The 15445-nt window shown below is 35.6% G+C and overlaps 1 pseudogene; it reads right to left on the reverse strand.

Moving 5' to 3' along the window:
* Positions 1 to 4047: 4047 nt before the first annotated feature.
* Positions 4048 to 4166, reverse strand: LOC128250155 (5S ribosomal RNA; annotated as a pseudogene).
* Positions 4167 to 15445: the final 11279 nt, after the last annotated feature.

The raw sequence follows: 15445 nt of genomic DNA on the forward strand, positions 1-15445 counted from the left end.
AAATTGTAAGATTGTCCCGACTTTGATTTTACATCAGTTTCTTCAAAGTTGACATGGTACTAAACAACAACAACAAAACAAATACCGTAAATAAATTTGCTTGTAGATCTAGCTTGTTGGACATTTTGATAAACAATTAGGTTTAACATCTTCAACTACTGAAAGCTGTTGGCTGCCCTTTCTCTTTTTAAAATTAAATGTCATATTCACTTGTCCTGTACAGTATAATTAATGGTGTTGAATATCAGCTCTTTACTTTCAAAGTTCAAGTCTTAACAGGTTGAAGTAATTTAGCTTTTATTGGACCATAGAAGGGATGAAAGACTAAGTTAAATCTGTCAAAATTTGAACTCAATCCAGGCTGGGTTTTTTTGTTTTTTTTCGGCGTGCAAAATCACGATATAATTATGATTCAGGAATATAGCCAGCAAATTTGATGGAAGAAGTTAGCTGAAGAAATCTGCCACAATATTAAGTGAGACTTTATTTTATGATGCTCGAAAGAATGAAAGAGAAAGTTAATCTCGGTGGAATTTGATCTCAGAATGCCAAAATAAATAAATAAATAAATAAATAAATAAAATAAAAATAAGAAAGAAAATCAGTCATTCCGATGGTCTGTCGAATTTGCTAGCTCGTTGCCATGTCAACCGTCTCTATAATGAAATAAAGAAATTTATATGAGAATACATTCTCTATTATTTAGACTTCTGCTTCTCGAGGTTGGCACATGAAAAGGACTTTGGTCTACGAATTTTTTTTTAATGAAAAGCTAACAGATGCCGCTGCCCGGCACGTTGGTAACCTATGCAAATAAAAGGACCACTATATCGTGTTGTCAGAGTTGTCGTAGGCAAAATCAGGATCTAAATACTGCGAGGTATTTCTGTCCAAAGCTCTAGCAATTTTATGAATCTATTAGACTGGTAGTTTATTTTATCAACTAAAAAAAAATAATTAATACATAAATAATTATGATAATCGTTTCTACTAAAGGCACAACGCCTGAAATTCGGGGAGTGGGAACTAGTCGATTACATCGATCCCAGTGTTTCACTGGTACTTAATTTATCGATCGCAAAAGGATAAAAGGCAAAGTTGACCACGACAGATTTTGAACTCAGAACGTAATCACAGACGACATGTCGCTAACTATTAAGCCCAACATGCTAACGATTCTGCCAGGTCACCGCTTCGCTAATAATAGTAATAAAAATAATAATAATATTAATAATAGTCAAAGTTGTCTTCGGTGAGATCATCTGAACAAACATTACTAAAAGGTCATCGCCTTACAAACTATTATATTAACAAAGGCGTTGTTACTAATCATTAAATCAATTTTAGGAAGAGGAAATGTATAACCAACGTTGAAAATATTTGATTGAAAGGAAATGAGAGTTTTGAAACGGACTTTTTTTGTTGTTTTGTAGCTCTTTAGATCTTTGACCATTTATCCTGCTTCAGTGCGGAGTTACAATCAAAATGAGACGTTGCCTAACATAGATGGTATATCACTGCAAGTCGAGTCCCGAAGCCACTGTTTTACGTAACCAAGAATCCGATTATAGGAGGATGAATTCAAACACGTAAGGCAAATAACTAAAACAAAGTAATTTCTTTATAAAAACATACTCTTAACCTTTCGTTTGGATTGATACTTTACTTCTATCGAACTTCAAAGAACAGTAGAAGAAGTCAGTCGTCTTCAGCGGGTTTTGATCTCAGAAGTATTAACATTATGCATTCTATAATCCACTCTAGAGATGTTTTCAATTCACCGCGTTCTTTTGAGAATATTGGTAAGGCAGCATGCTGGCAGAATTGTTAGCACAACGGGAAAAAATCTTAGCAGTGTTTCGGCCGTCCTTACATTCTGAACTTAAATACCATGGGGGTCAACGTTACTTTCATCTTTTTGGTGTCGATAAAACAAGTAGCAGCTGAGCATTGGAATCGACTTACATTCTTCCCAGAAATTGCTGGTCTTGTTCCAAAATTTGAAACTCATATTAATGATTGATTCTAGGTTAGGCAAAGAGTGACATTATTTTGCGTATGATCTGCTTTAATGAAATTTGCACTTTTCTGGAGAATATTTTGTCAACCCATAAGAATAATAAAAATATATAATCGATCTCGGTGGAATTTCCAATAAGAACTTAAGGGGTAACTAAATAACACTGCTTATTGTGTCACCCACCTTTTCAGGTCACCCTTTTACCTTCCACTTTGGTATTGATTTTCTTAAATAATTATAATACATTAATTTTGCGGAGTAGAATTAGTCGATTAAATTGTACTCAGTACTTTACTTCAGTACATTTTATCGACCCGAAAAATATGAAAGATGAATAGACTTCTACGGGGTTTGAAATACGAATGTTGATGCATAACTGGAAACGGCAATATATTTTAGTGGATATTTTTGTGTCGACTATCAGTGCTCTGACTTTCCTAATCTCAGCTCACTAAGCGGATCATCAGGGACTCAACCCAGTATCGCTTTACGGCTACCCTCCACCAATGCGAGGATCTCCCTGAAAAGGAAACGGTTCGTGGCTCGATATTGGAAAACGGTATATTCACTAGCAGTTGAATGCAGGGTGGCCCTTTAAGTTTCCCACATTCCCACTGGATCAGAGGAGGTGCCAGCCCTAGGCGCCATAGTCCCAAATCGCTGCAAATAAATCCTGCTTACACTGTTGTCCTTGATCCTGTGAACATCCAGGTGCCTGCCTCTTACGTGTTCAGTCGCAATCTCAGTTCAGCCACAAGCTTGTATTCGTTACTCAACAAACGATCATTTGGCAAACTCTGCAGATCTGTATGAGTTTCCAGTGGCCATCTACATATACCTGATCGATCTACTTTGCTACAAAGTCATTATTAACAAACCAAGTCCAATCATAATGTTCAGCAATTTGAAGACCATGTTTTTTTTCCAAATGACAGGAGCATCACACCACTTTTTTCCTAGCACCAGTAGCAAAAGTGCCAACAATGCTTTCATGTTCCTTTCTGTCGATCCTAGTTGATGCGCTGAAATCTCATATGACCAAGGGTGTGTCCCTGTAAATTGCATACACTGCAACTAAAAAATGACACCCAGAGAATATCGAATCCTCAGCCATGTAATACTCATTCACAGGTTTTACATCTCGAACCATTGGAACCAGCCATTCGACCACTGAAACTGCTAGCACACCAGTATAGCAGCCGTCAGAAAGCCGAGACAAGTTACAAGTGTGACCACCGGTTGAGATGTCACTCCTCCCTGGCCGACGCACCGCTGGTAGAGCCACTGCAGTTCTTCGCAAACGGCTGAGTTCCAAAGACATTACGGGCAGCTGAAAAATCGTCCTTCAGAGAGAGAACATCCCAGGTCTCCACCCGAATATGCCACCACAGGTTAAACCGAGATTTCCTAATCCTGGCGGATGAAGACTTTGCACCAATCAGTCGACAACACTCCAACCCATACTGTCCTCTGCAGTCTTCCCCGGTCACCAGATGGGGTTCCTGACAACGTTACCCTAGGGTAGTTAAACAACCTACCTTACAGGTGGTTGAGGAAGAGAAATTTTGGGGATTTGTGCAGGTGGTTATTATTGATATGGGTTTTATGAAGATGGAGTGCACATCCTACCTCAACCTCTTTTAGTATCCACTTTACGACACGCTGAGTATACGTGGGGATCTATCCTTTGGAACAGCTTTGCTTATTTGCGATGTTTGAATATACAACTATATTGTATAATACGTAGCATGAATATTAAGGCAACCATGTAAACATACTTTATGCCACGCTGAAAATATTATTACGTGAAGTAACCTGCGAAACTGCCGTAATCCTAAGATTACCAAATCGTTAAATAACATATTCACTTTCGATACCTCCTGATTTTTATGTCTCCTGTATATATATATATATATATATATATATATATATATATATATATATATATACATGTATATCTTTTTTTTTTGTTATTGCTTTCAGCCATATAGCTGCGATCCTCTTGATGCACCACCGTGATTTAATGATGTTTACAGCTCCTAGGTTTCCAAAGCGGTCACCCATCTAAGCACTAACTAGGCTCATCGTTGCTTAACATCGGTGATCGGACGAGAACCAGCGTTTTCAATGTGATATGGCCGTAAATATGTGTGTATATGTGTGTGTGTACCTTTATCTATTTATATATGTACATAGGCATAAATGTATTGAGGAGAGAGAGAGTTGTAGATTGTATGATCTGGGAGAGTTTTCTCACGTTCATTCTCAACGCTGTAGCTTCCTTGCAGGCTCAAGTTACAATTAAGATTTCCTCAGATTTGTATATCCATTTTCATAAGTAAGAAAAACCGATTTTCAGAAAATAGATTTTATTTGTTTACATATTTCTTTACTTTTGCTTCAATGTTTTGACATTGTTAATTTCATTAAGTTTGATTGATTTCTATGATACCTCGACTAAAAGCATTTTTCTTAATTCTAGTTAGTCCTCTTCTGTTGGTTAAATTTCATTTATATATATATTTTTAATACCCATCGAGAACTTTATTGTCAGTTTTACATTTACAGACTGTTAAAAGTATAAAACAGGTTCGGTATTACTGTCTTTATTGACATATTTATAACAGAAAAAAATCATTATGACAAAAAGTTCCTTAGGCGATATTTTTTATTATTCTTTCTTTTCCAACCGATTGTGTATGATAATTCAAACCACCCCGGTATTAAAATGTGTCTGCAGTTTTAACTGGTTTTGTTTGAGTTAGGAAAACAAAACCTGTCATCCGTGTCAATTATATAACATTCTCAAAAATTCCCCAAAGAGCATTTAATTTCCTAAGTTTTTGATACGGAAAAATAATAATTGATGTTTAGTTGTTTTGCTAAAATGATGTATACACAAACAATGCATACAAAAATATAGCCAATATTCTTCTAAGTAAAATAAGGAAATATTTAGGTTTATTCACTTAGGTTTCGACAGGGAATTAAAGTTAATCAGTAACGATTATGGTATAACATAAATCTATATTCAGTAACTAACTGAAGAGATAGTTAGGTGAAATGTCAACCGGATAGTGTTACCTTATTTCGACAGCAAATCTGCTATGTGATTTAAAGCCTAAACTTGTACAGCAAACTGATTTATGCACCGATAGATACTGTAAAATACAGTATCCTATAAACTCGAATGGTTGAGTTCAGAGCGCTGCGTGGGTGTAGTTTCTATTTCAATTGTAAATACGTATCAGTTGACCCTAACGGGTTTTGATGCAAATAAATTAAGTGAATAACCATAATAGTGTGGTTTGCAGCTATTACATAACATGGAATTCACATTTTGTGTACCTTTCCGCACACAGATACAAACACACTGATACATACATACATACATGCATACATACATACATAAATACATACATACATATATACATACATACATGCATGCATACATACATAGATACATACATACATACATACATACATACATGTCTTGACTTTACACTGCATGGCGTTTAGAACATTTATAATAATGATTTCAAATTTTGCCACTAGGGCAGCGTTTTGGGGAAGGGGATTAGTCGATTACATCAACGCTAGTGTTCAACTGGTACTTATTTTATCGACCCCGAAAGGATGAAAGGCAAATTTGAATTTGGTGGAATTTGAAGTAAGAAAGTTGCTAAGCATTTCGTCCGGCGCGCTAACAATTCTGCGAATTTGCCGCCTTAGGACATTTATGATGATACTGCAGTGAAAACCAGAACTTAAATCAGAAGTGTGAGCATGAATCAAGCCGTTTTCTCACGCGCCGTTCACAAGGGGTTTTAAAACGAAACAATATAATGATAACCGATTCCTTGAAACTTTCATTTCATATTTTTTAAAATATTCAGGCACTGAGTATTCAGAAGAAAACCAGGCTCAGTTTACGAGTGATTATAGGAAACGAACAGCACTAAGTACTCGAAATCGGAGCTTTTCAGTTATATTGTATGAAATAAAACTCTACACTTTTATTGAGTCCTGTAATTTATCGCTTCGTGTGAGCTGGAAGAATCGTTAGGATGCAGGATTAAATGCTTTGTAGCATTTCGTTCGTCTTTACGTTTTTTTATTTGTATTTTTCTCACAAGTTAATTGTGTTAATTGGTCAAACTCACCAACACAAACCGCTTTTTTCCCAATGGGCTATCAAATACGGTCATCTAACATGCCCATTGATAATAATGGTTTCGTATTTAAAAACAGGGTCAAGATTTTTTAGTTGAGACAGATTATACGATACTATCGATATTGATTGATATTAATCTTTTATGAACTCCGAAGGGATGAAAGTCAAATTTTATCATGGTGATATTTGAACCGACAACGCAAAGAGCCAGAAGAAATGGCGCAATGCTATTTTTCTTTTCTTCTCTAGGCACAAGGCCCGAAATTTGTGGGGAGGGGGCTAGTTGATCAGATCTACCCCATTACGCAACTGGTACTTAATTTATCGACCCCGAAAAGATGAAAGGCAAAGTCGACCTCGGTGGTATTTGATCTTGGAGGGTAAAGACATACGAAATACCGCTAAGCATTTTGCCGGACATGCTAACGTTTCTGCCAGCTCGCCGCCTTGCAATGCCATTTTTCTGACGCTCTAAGGAATTTGCCAGCTGACCGCCAAGACGACGACGACCACAATGATGATAATTATAGTTGCTTTATTACACACGAGGGCTAGAAGTAAAAATATAAAGGATATGAGATTTACAAAACACAAGCAAAAGAAACAAAGTCATATAAAACGGGAAAGAGTAGGGGAACATAAAGAAGACTGAAAATTGTAAGGAAGAGTGTATTTATTTGGTAAATACATATATAAAAGCATACAATAGTAAAAGAAAAACAAAACAAGAAATAATAGTACATGAAAATCACACAGAACTGGGAGAATCCACACAATAACTTAACTCTTCATTTTGATATGTTCTGGCAGATTAGAGTGTAAATATCATTGTTTTACTTTATCGGCGAACATATCTTCTCTTTAAACGATTATATATTCATAATGCACGTGGTTCAACGGTTCGATAGTGTAAAGAAACTTTGAGGCACCGCGGTGTTTCGACCTTGTTCTATGTCTCCTCAGCTGAGGGTACCCCGAGGAACAGATGACTCTCACAAAATCAAGTGTTGTTTATAGGATTCAACTAATAAATTATTTGCCCATGCGTGTCGGTGTTTTCCAAGCAAGTAATGATGCATGGGCCCACACAGAACAGCGAAAACGCAAACAATAACATATCTGTTCATTCCTAATAAGCTTTTGTCAGATTCGAACTTGAAAATGCGGATCGCTGTTGTTTTCATCGGAGACCGTCCCCCTTTTGACCATATGAATCCATGACATATAAGATTCGTTGATGTAAGGGAATTTCAGGGGATACAGTGATGTTGTGCTTTTTCTGTTGTCGTTGTTCTTTATTGCAGGTCTCACTCTTCCTGCTTACTGTCACCGCCATTTATCGACGGCGTCAATATTCTCTCGATTTCTGAGGCAAATCTTGAGACGGAAGACGAAACGATATTCTCCGCCTATGAAGGAAAACCTTAACCGATGGTAAAATTGCTGCTTTTTTATACGTTTGTACTTGATATTGTGCGTGTGTGTTTTTTTTGTGTGTGTGTGTGTGTGTGTGTGTGTGTGTGTGTGTGTGTGTGTGTGTGCGTGTGTGTGTGTGTGTGTGCGTGTTTTCCAGCAGAAAACTCTGGAGTACTTTTGGTTTCTACAATATAACAGCCCTTCTGCTTGTCCTATCAATTTCATTCCTAATGAATATAATGGAGTAGATCAGAGATTTGAAAGGATGTTGTGAATCTGGAATTTCATAATGACCATTGCCGAGCATATTATTTCTCGTGATCTCCTGTCCTTACTGCTGGCCCCTATTTCTCCACGAAGGTGAAAACTAAGCAATGTTCGATATTTCTACCAATGATCCTTAGAATTTTCTTTATCCCGGGTTCACATTTATTGGAGTATAGGCTTATAAACGAGTCTATTGCTCATACTTCAATCTGCTCTTTTGCCTTGGCTTCGCTTTTGAAATACAGTTCGATGGTCTCTTTGGATTCGCCTTGCTCTATAACTACACTCATAAACTCTATGACTTCACTCATGTCCAAGAAATACTTCAACTTCTTTGAAGTTGTACTGTTCTCTGCTGTACTTTTATTAGCTTTCACTTCGTCAGCTCCCGAATATATTTGCTCGGCCTCAAAGAAAAAGTTCGGGCACGAGTTCTGTCTATATTTAGATAACCCTCTTTGTACTAATATAGGTAAAAGCATTTACTACTAATATTTTCGCTAGCCTTGTGTATATTTGTGAGTGCCTTCTGGGCTCTGCTTCTATACATCTTTGATTTCTCGAGCTCTTTCCAGTTGATGTCATAATCAATATTTCTGCCTTACAAAGTCGCAGTTGTGTGTTCATTTGGCCATTTGCATAATGAGAAATGTTCATACGATCATTATCTGACTTGGTTTTCCAGCATACCTATATAACATTTTATTTGTACTACTTGTTTAATAATGATTAAACCCGAACCTCACAAATATATTCCTGACTTGTTATTGCTGCTGCTGGCGCCCTCCTCTTTTTTGTAGTTATTGTTATTAACTAAGACATAAAAATCATCTTTAGTGTTCGGTAAGTCATTATTTTCCTTTTTTCAAAATGTATGTTTTCGGAAGAATTATTTGTGTGCTTGCTATTTTTCCATGTTTAACACTTGTTAAACTATTCTAATTTTCTTTCAGGTTCCTGTGCATGTTATCGTCGTTAGTCTTGTTGATGTTATCGTGTTGAGATGGAATATAACTTCAATATGTTAGAAAATATAAAACAAAGTGTGTAATGACAAACTGTTTTTGTCTACCGAAATTACTGGGGCACATGTCCATAGAAAAGTATTCTTAATTGGCAATTACGCCAAAGAAAAGCAAAACTCATTTGGTTATACTTGAAATAAACGCCTAATGCGAGTCAGTCAAACACGTCTACACGCTATGTTAGTCAATAGAATCGTCATCATTATTATCACCATCATCCTCATTATCACCACCACCACCATCACCACCACCACCATCAACATCATCATCACCGCCGTCATCATCTTCAATAGAAACAACAATAATAAAACTAATGGTTTCAAATTTTAGCACAAGAACAGCAATTTTGAGGGAGGGTGGTATTTAATTACATCGACCCCATACTCAACAGGTACTTATTGTATCGACTCCGAAACGATGAAATGCGAAGTTGATCTTGACAGTATTTGAATTCAGAACGTAAAGACCGACGAAATGTCATTAAGCATTTTGTCCGGCATGCTAATGATTTTCCCAGCTCGTTGCCTCAAGGTTTGGAACTCGGAGGATGAAGGGATATCAATAAACCTCACTATACATTGGCTCCTACTGGTCTGTTTCTCTCAACTGTTTCCCTTTATGCCTTTTGACAGTGGTATCTCTATGCATATGGAATTGTGTATTTTGACAGAATTAAGTTTATTGTACATGAAAAGAGAACAGCGCTGATTATGCGACACGAACTATTGAACATTTGTTTAATACACCAAATCATTCTCTAGCATGTTGCAACCTCCAATTATAAATTGAAATTGGCATTTGGCATTATGACTTTGAGAGCTCGTCCCTACAGACTAGCAGTCTATACGTCAGGCAGTAAATTAATTCATCTGTTTTCTCCAAATAACATTAATTGTTGTTCAATAGAGTTTAGGTATAGAAACTAACATATCACTGGTATATCAACTCTTGAATTGGTAAAATTCCTATCGTAAATAGTAATAAATCATCAGAGGTGGTTTTTCGAGAGTTCTTGTATGAATCACCACCGTCCCCGTGAAGGGGTACATCTCCGAATCATTTATTTTAAGCAACAACTACTGTATTTCTGGTAGTGGAGGCGCAATGGCCCAGTGGTTAGGGCAGCGGACTCGCGGTCATAGGATCGTGGTTTCGATTCGCAGACCGGGCGTTGTGAGTGTTTATTGAGAGAAAACACATAAAGCTCCACGAGGCTCCGGCAGGGGATGGTGGCAAACCCTGCTGTACTATTCCACCACAACTTTCTCTCACTCTTACTTCCTGTTTCTGTTGTATCTGTAATTCAAAGAGCCAGCCTTGTCACACTGTGTCACGCTGAATATCCCCGAGAACTACATTAAGGGTACACGTGTGTGTGGAGTGCTCAGCAACATGCACGTTAATTTCACGAACAGGCTGTTCCGTTGATCGGATCAACTGGAACCCTCGACGTCATAAGCGACGGAGTGCCAACAACAACTGTGTTTCTGGTGATTTCAACTCTACTACCATAATTCTAATAATAATATTTTATCTGCATATGATTATTCGTAAATGGCTTGAGCAGGATAGACAGTTCTGCAATAATGCGACGTGTTTTGCCATGGTTCAATGCTAACGACGAGAAATAAAGCCATGAATCAAATTATGAATTAACTGCAAATATTTTAATGTAAATGATATTAGACATTATAATTACAAATTTAAGATAGAAAAGAAATTCATAATTTCTCATTCATGGAGATACGTCTGGCCGCAAACATTTAACTCAGTGAGTTAAAATACCACGCTATGCTGAGCATATGTACAATTGTCTATCCTATAGGGACCGATGTAGAGATAAAACAGCACAGATAAAATATCAGAAACTATTTATAGTATTTAATTTGGGCAGACGGAATGATAGGTTTCCTGTTGTGTAATTGGAAAAGCGGTAGGCCACCGTGCGATAGATACATGACTCGATTCTCCTCAATGGACATGTTTCTCATTATGTCACAAATTGGTGCATATAATGTATAATATATAATATAATTTACAGTAAAATCTTAGCAGTTAATTCATAATCCGGTTCTGTATTTAAAACACAGTTACCAATAACGACATTGTACAATCATTATAGCCATCAATTATTCTGCAATTGATTATTTTCGTTAACTTTCTCGTTAATTTTCTTATGTTACATATTTACAGTTAGGTGCACTGGGCTATTTGAAAGTTAAGTGTCTATGCTAGGGTCAAAAGGCTATAACAATGACGAAATAAGAACCGGGTGACTACACAGCAGACAAGCTAACGGCTTATGCACTCGAGCAGATATCAGTTTAAATTAATATCTAAGTTCAGATTAATGCATTATTTCCGTGTAATGGCGATGCTGATGCTCGGATTTATATATTTCTTCTCTATTCATGTATATCTCTAGTATTCTGTTAGATTTTCCTGATATCACTTTATAGTTATGATTTTGTTTTTGATTTTGAATATTTTGAAACATTTTATTGGCTTCGTTTGTTCGATCGAATAATTTGCTATTATAGTAATCACATGTTTGTAATTATGGAAGGACAATTATAATTACAATGAATGTATGTTAATATTTTACAAGGCTGCAGACATATACATTTAGCTTCACATCTACGCCGAGTTGTGTTCTATTCCACTATGAGACACTTTGGATAAATTTCTTTTACCATTGCGCTGAGTCGAACAACATCTGGTGGAAACAATTTCGCTATGGAACAGTGTGTATACACAGTAGGTTGAAGTATACCAGCTGGCAAAAATGCGTTGTACCTCTGCCTTAAAGGGTCAGCCTTGTTTCATTCTGTGTCACGATGACTCTCCTTGAGAACTACGTTAGAGGTACGTGCTCAACCACTTTCACGAGCAGGCTAGTTGATCGGATCAACTGGAACACTTGTCCCCGTAACTGAAGGAGTCCCAGTTGCTTTTATGTTTTATATATATACATTAAACAGATACATACAACGTTCGTTCGTGTGTTTTTATTTATATGTGTGTCTGTGTGCAACAAATATCGGTAAAGAAAACTGCAGCTTTCGAAGGAAGCTAATTATAATATTCATTCCACCCGATTTACAAATGCCTGTCTTCGTCACAACTGCTTTCAGTTGATTATCGTCTCTTTTGCAAATGTTTAACAAATCATGCAATTATCCACATAATAAAAGTATTAAGTAATATATATGAATAAATTGAATATACTTATATTCTGACTTTTTTAATTACATTCTACATAATTAACTAATTCTTGTCGTGTGTCTGACGGTTACAGATTAACAGCAAGGTTGCACTGTGAGTGTTAATATCAGAACCTACTATAAATCTCGTTGGTAATCTTGAATGTAATGAACACTATATATATGTTTGACTGAATACATGCTTGAAAGTGATGAAAATTTACTTTTAATGGCTTTTCTCCGCTTAGGAGTTCAGCGCCACTTTAGATTCTAAAACTCCTGTTTCTAATAACGTTTGATGTTTAAGTAATGATGTCCTACATATTTACAACTCTTTACTGATCTTAACTGAAGAAGACGAAAATGTAAGCAAACAGGAATATTGACTGAAGTCCTTTTTTGAATCATCAACCAGAGCACACTTTTCATTTTTTTGAAACATATTCTGTCAGAACTACATCCACTTTCAATAGATTTATTTATTGCAGTTTTATAGATATAAATAGTCTATATTCAAGAAGCTAACCTCGGAAACAAGAGGTTCATGTGCTTTTGACTGAGTAACGCATTTGATTGTGTAGTACGATGATTCCAGTGGATCCAGTCTTGTAAATAACATTGCGGAACTCAGTCTGATTGGAGCTGTAGATTTAACCCGTTTCTCTTGGATATTTTTAGTGGTATATACTCTGTTGCAAGTATTCAAAAGTTCTCTTCCGATAGCTTAACATCCCGATTCATTTAAATGTATGTCATGTTCTCTTCCCTCACCATTTTTTGCAGATGTGATATAAAGTCATAAGCAATGTGTCTTCTCTGATATATAGATCATAAAATAGGGAGTAATTAGTATCAAACCTTCATATTTTAATTACGAAAAAAGTCCAATATGATTCGGTATTAAGCAATATATAAGTACTCTGGGCTGGAGTATAATTGATTTAATGAATCAGTATTGAATGACACTTTTATTTATCGTTCCAGAAAGAAAGAAAATTGAAGTTGATCCCAGCTAAATATGAAGTAAAAACAGAAAGAGGTGAAACTAAACATGGCAAGGCATATCCACTGCCATTTTGAACGGTAAATAATTATCTCTAATAGAAGCTCAAGACTTGCAAATTTGAAGAAGTAATAATAATCAATACCCTCAACTGCAGTATTTGACTAGCACACAGTAGCTTACCTACTCTGGGAGAATGAAATATAAAGTTGATTCCTTTGGGTTCTGAACGCCGAAAATAAACATCAGTAAGAAATATTGAGATAGCATTTTGTCTGATGCGCTAATGATTCTGCGATCTTAGTGCCCTTGCGTTGGTACTGATAGAAGTGTAATATTCGAGATTCTTAAAGGTTGTCAATGGGACCTTGCATCTAAAAGTTGATGGGTATAATAAATTTGAGATAATAGTATTGCTGTAATTGTATAAATGTTTTCGTTAAATTATAAATGTTCGTTTGATATTTTTTTGCGATGTATGAAAGTTCAGGTAACTTGAGTCAATATACATAATTAATATGAAGAAATTTCGACATCGATAATCTCTTCTAGAAACATCAGTGATTACGCAGAAGTCAGTGATTTGAATTGATTCAATGCATTGCACAGATGCACACATACCTATCAAAATAGCTTAAAAACACAGAAATCCAAGTGAAATTCGACTGATATAGATATGAACACAAACACTCGGCATTATCGTAGATCCAAAAAGCTACCTAACATTTTCTAAGAAACGGGCTATTATAGTCATTCAAACAAAACCTGAAAAGATTGAAGATATATACATACACACTGAAATGAATTATTCATATAACATCTATGTATGTTTTTAATTATTTTTATCAAAATAGAAATAATGCAGCTGATACCTTTCATTATCCTGGTATTAAAAACAAAAATTGTTTTTTCCAGGATGAAGACTAATTATATTTAAACGAAAGCCTGAAACGGGAAATTGCATATATTATAGGCACGAATGTGACAGAAACAGATTCAAAGACACTTTCATTCGAGGATGAGTTAATGATAATAAGAAACTGGGGAATATTAATGGAACAATCCAATTAAATCTTTCATAGTATGCAAATAAAATAGTCCAAGGTACGCGTCTGAATATAAATCGCATTATGAACGTTTTGCTAATAAGATCTTCACGAATGATATATTTGATTTAGAAAACCTTCAAGTAGCAAACTGGAAATAGACAAGTTACTTCATTCAAAACTAAAACTCAAGTACATTTATAATGTGCGCACATACTTACGTTAACAAAGGTTTAATAAGTAACTTTCAGTAGCCATGCTTCTTGCAATATGTGTAAATATTTGATTTTAATTCAAGTTATAAATGAAATCTTTAGAAGAAATAAAGATATTTCTGAAATTCTCTGCTAACTAGTTAGAGTCAAACGTAGTAGAGATACCACCACTGACAATTTCTTCTTTACAAATAGCACTGTAGGGCTCACAATAAAACAACAACAGCAGACAGCAGTACCCAAGTATTTACTTGAAATGACATGGCACATAATTATCAATTCTATATAATTTTAGTTGCCGATTTGACTTTACTGTTTTGTCTTCGTACAGAGTATAAATGGTTCGTGTTTCGATCATTGTAATTTATATTAAAAGGTAGATTAATGAACAAAAGCAATTACGTAGTATGTTATTGGGTATTCGTATTTAACTAAACTAGTGATATGCACATTTAATTACGAAACATTATTTACAAATACCGTGGATGACAACACTGTTAATAACAACGAAATCTCCCCTCCTCCTCCTCTTCCTTCTACTACTACTACTACTACTACTACAACTACTACTACTACTACCACAACCACTGCTTCTGCCACTACTTCTATTGCTACAACAATAATAATAACTATTATTAAGATGTCTTTTTGTCATCGGGCAAACAATGGAAGACGCTATAAAGAGGTGTGACAGAAAGTGAAGATTTCAGTCGTATTATCGAAAACAATGAAGCAAAGTGAAATAATAGAAATTGTATAAAAATGTATGACTTGACCGTGTCTGTTAGAAAAGAATGCAAAATGAAAATCAAGCAATTTTTCTTTCTTCTCAACGATCTTTTAGTATGGAAATGTGTAGCACGTCAGATAAGCATCTTACCACTGGCTTTGATATTCCTTATACGATTTGCCAAATTTCTATGTTGTCAAAAATAGTAAACACGTCTTTGTTGCCTATATCGTATAAAGCCCTCGTCTTATTTTAAATATCTTGCTGATATTTTGATTCACATTATATCTGAAGTATGTGATATCTATGAAATGGAATATTGGATTGATAACCGGAGGATGCATCA

Source organism: Octopus bimaculoides, chromosome 1 (genome assembly GCF_046866305.1).
Source record: "Octopus bimaculoides isolate indiv1 chromosome 1, ASM4686630v1, whole genome shotgun sequence".
NCBI lineage: Eukaryota > Metazoa > Mollusca > Cephalopoda > Octopoda > Octopodidae > Octopus > Octopus bimaculoides.